We start from the raw sequence: 4,321 nt of genomic DNA, 5'->3' as shown, positions 1-4,321 counted from the left end.
GAATCCTAGTGCCGTCGCCGCCACCTTTGGGTCCTTCTTCGCCACCGAGCACGAGCCAGCGAGAGAGGAGATCCGAGAGAGAGAGAGAGCGCCGGTGGAGGGGAGGAGGCCGCTGCCATAGCCGCCGCCACCATCGCGACACCTGCATCGTCGCCCGTCCACCCACGAGCCGCCGCCAGCAGAACCGCAAACAGAGGAAGACGTCGCCGCCGTTCATGCATGCTTTTGCCGCCGTGGAGTGCGTTGCCGGGAAGGGGAGCCCGACGCGAGGAGGGTGGCGCGTGAAGGAGAGAGAGATGGATCCGAAGCTGAGCTGGGTTCCTACTGCCGCCGATCTGCCCAGTCGCTGCTGTCGGATGCATATGCTTCTTCTTCTGCATCTGTGTTTGCTTTTGCTTTTGCTTTGTTTATGCTTTGCTTCTGCTTTTGATTCTGTTTCTGCGTCTGTATCTGCATCTGCTTCTTCTTCTGCTTTGCCTTCTGCATCTACTTCTTTTTCTGCATCTGCATTTTCTTCTGCTTCTACATTTGCTTTTGCTTTGATTCTGCTTCTGATTCTGATTTTATGTGTTGATTTTATTGTTGAATTTGATGTTGTTGATTCTGAATTTGATGTTGTTGTATTTGATTTTGTTGAATTTGATGTTGTTTTCTGCTTTTGAATTTGATTCTGATTCTGAGTATTAGTATTTGATAGGAGTAAAGGAGGTAGTGGTAGTGGTAAAGGTCCTGGTGGTGGTAAAGGGTATTTTTGTCCATAAAAAGTTAAAAGGACGATTTTAATACGAAATAAAACGTTAAGGACGATTCTAAATAAAAAATTACGTTAGGAACGGTTTCAATTCTGACCCTAAATATTAGGGACTAAAATAATACTTATCCCTTAATTTTACATGTTTCTAAGAATGTTTCAGTTTCCATATTTTATTAATTAATTATTAGTCTGCTCCAATCACATTATCATACACAATTTGCTCACATATGAATATGATTCTAATTAAATTAATTAATTACTTGATGTGGGCTACCTATAGTAATAACATTTTTTAAATATTTTAAATATGAGAGTCATTTAGATAAAGACGCTTAAAATATTTTTTTTAAAAATATTGTTTAATAATTAAAATTTAACAAATATAATTAATTAAACCGTGTCATTTTTGTCAAAATTAGATCAGACAAATTCATTTGAGTCATTTGACACAAAAATCAATAAATTACACCTTAAATCAGTCTAAATTAATATTTTGGTGAGGCGGTCCTAGAATTTCACCTTGTTCTGTCTAACTGCGGGCTGGCGGGCTAAGCCTGCCAAAAATCCTCTTTTTTTTATTTTTTAACTATTAACTACTAAATAATATATATAATTTCACAACCATATTAATAAATTTATAATTTCTAAAGGCATAAAAAAATTATATTTTTTATATTCACAAACATTAAAGTCTTTGTAATTATAAATATTGTCTCTGTTCGGTACCTGGTGGTCTCGGGTACTAGACTGCTCGGGTGATGGTGGAAGGGTGAGTGGGCGAGACCCTGGGTTGACTTGGAGCAAGTGGAGGGGCGTGAATTGCGCGCCGGTGACATCGGAGGTGGAGTGGTCGAGGGGGTGGCCACCTGCAAGGACACTCCGACGATCAAGTCAGTGTCCGTACGAGATGGCAGCCAAATTAGGTAAGGTGTTACATACTTTGGGGGGAGAGCTGATTTCTCCCCTTATATACTGTGCTGGGCGGGCCCATTAAATGACCTAGCCCACTGGCCAAGGAGCTTCTGTGAGTTGTCCTAGTCCACGTGGGAGGAGCAGGTCGTCCCAATCTTTGGGTCGGAGCTTCGGGTGTTGCCCCGAGGATACCGACCCGACTGGTGACCTGGGTCAGAGGGTAAGTCGGGCGTGCCCCGGGTCGGATGTTAGGAACCGACCCGTCGGATTCTCCGTGTTGTGAGGGATGGTTTTGGGCCTGGGCCAGGGGTGGTGCCCTGACCCGACGGCTTGTTGGGCTGGACTCGTAACGGTCCGTAAAAGTGCCCCCAACGCGCCAGCCTTGAGGTTTGGGGCTCGTGGCTAGGCGCGTTTGTCCTACTCGCTGAGACGGGATGTGTTTCTTCTTCTCGGGAGGTCGTTGATGGCGTTTCGTGTTTCATACGCGTGGTCATCTCGTCTCTGACGCTGCCTCCTTGGCTTCTGTGCTGGGCATTAAATGCCCATCATTTCATGATTTGAAATTCGTGTGAAATGGCGAATATGCCCCTGCCTTTTGGCGCTCTTCCTCGGTGATTACGCCTTTTGCCCTATTTTTGTTTTGTAACCTCCTCATAGCTCCACTCTTCTTTTCTCCTTCTTCTTGTTCTCTCGCGCTGCTGCTGCTACTTTTTTCCCTGTTCCTACAGCTGCTTCGATTTTCTTCCTACTTCCGGTGCTCCTTCTTTCCTTTGGATTCTTCCTTCATCTTTGCGGAGTCTGCATTTTCCTGGTACGTTGTTTTTATGGTTTTTCTTTGTCTTCTTTTTTCCATTTAGTTTTTTGTGTGTTCTTCTTTGCGTGTTTTTCCCATACATGCCTGGGTTTCTGCTTGTTTTTGCTGCTTCTTCTTTTAGAGGGGTGCGCCACTGGGTTTTCTTTAGATTTTGCTTGAGTTCTGGGTTAGCGTAGGGGTATCTAAAGGGTTGTAGTTTGTTTTTCTCGCTTTTAGGGTTCCCGACCTCCCGTTCTAACTAAGTGGTGCCCCCGCTGTAGGTATGGCTGAACGCCCCGTGCTTCCGAACCTGACTCAGTGGCCATTGGCCGATTTCGTCGATCACTACGCCTGGGTTACTTCCGATGTGAAAGACACCCCTTCTAAGGTCACCCGTGAGAGCTTCCAGGATCTTTGCCATGCCGGGTTCTTGTGCGGAGGGGGACCCAAGGAAGCGTTGTACCAGGTCTCTGTTTTTGCTGATCGGGAGCATGTCTGCTAAAAGAACATGGCAGTTCCACAGGTTATTTATTGGTTGTGGGTTTATAAACCCATGTTCATGACCCTGGGAGTTTGTTTGCCTTTTTCTCCTTTTGTTATGGGTTTGTTAAACCGTTGTGACATTGCTCCGTCGTAACTGCACCCAAACAGCTGGGTTGCCATCCGATGCTTTGAGATGGTTTGCGAGTATCTGGAGCTCCCGATCTCTGTGAGCATTTTCCTCTACCTTTTCCTTCTTACGAACCCCTCTCGGGAGGGGAAGACGAAAAAGGGGTATATGTCTTTTAGGGCTCAACAAGGCCGCAGAATCTTTGGCCTTTTTTAGGACTCTTTTCATGGTTTTAAGTCTACTTTCTTCAAGGTTAAGCCAATTGAAGGTCATCAACCCTTCTGGCTTATTGTCGAGGGGGAAAGGCGGATCCCGACCTATTGGAGCTTTGGGGCAGGATCCGATTACTTAATAAAAATATCCTATGACTGGTTGAGCCCGGAAGATCGTAACATCGCCGACATTTTGTTAGCCATTTTTGGCGAGAAAAACCTTAATCCTCATATGGTTATGGGGGACCGGGAGACCGATCAATCGTATGTTGGTAAGTTCTTCATTTTTCTTGTATTTTTGCTTAGTGTTTTACTCTCCTGCTGCTCACACCTTTTGCTTTTTGCTTGTAGTTTCCATGGCTGCTGAGAAGACTACCGTGGCTCAGTTGATGGACCTTATCCGCGATGGTGATGATGGTGATGAGGACTCCTCAGCAACCCCTTTGGTGAGTCAAGATCAGGAGGTCACTGGGGAGGCTAGTGGCCAGGTCGCTGGGGCTGATCAGGTGGAGACAGCGGAGGTCCCTCCTAGGAATGCTCCGGGGAACCCGAGTGTGGAGGAGGAGGTTCCTTTGAAGGAGGACCTAGGGTCTGCTGATGACGACCTGCAGGTCGTTGGCAACCCGAAGAAGAGGAAGCGGGACTCGGGAAAGGCCCTTTCTGTTATGGAAAAGAACTTTGACGCTGGGGGTTTTATCGAGTTCCAACTGCTTCCTGGTACTGAAGAATTCTTCCGAAATGCCGACCTTACGGGTCAGGTGGATCTATCACAAGTCTTCTCCGTGCTGCCACTATTGCCAAGAAGGTGGAACCTGTCTTGGAAAATATTCATGTTATGGGTGGAAAACTTCGGAACGCCCAGAAGGATTTGACGGATTAGATATCTCGGGAGGAATCTCTAAAGACGAAGTTGCTTGAGCAGGAGGAGAAGGCTAAGGAGGATGCCAAGGAGATCAATAAGCTGCTGGAACGGGACCTCTGTTTGATGAAGGATTTGAATGCTTCCCATGTTGAAACCGCTGCTGCCAAGAAGAAGGTTG

The sequence above is a fragment of the Arachis duranensis genome, chromosome 10, assembly GCF_000817695.3.
Source record: "Arachis duranensis cultivar V14167 chromosome 10, aradu.V14167.gnm2.J7QH, whole genome shotgun sequence".
NCBI classification, from domain to species: domain Eukaryota; kingdom Viridiplantae; phylum Streptophyta; class Magnoliopsida; order Fabales; family Fabaceae; genus Arachis; species Arachis duranensis.
The sequence above is the reverse complement of the archived record's forward strand: the minus strand, read 5'-3'. Positions refer to the sequence as shown.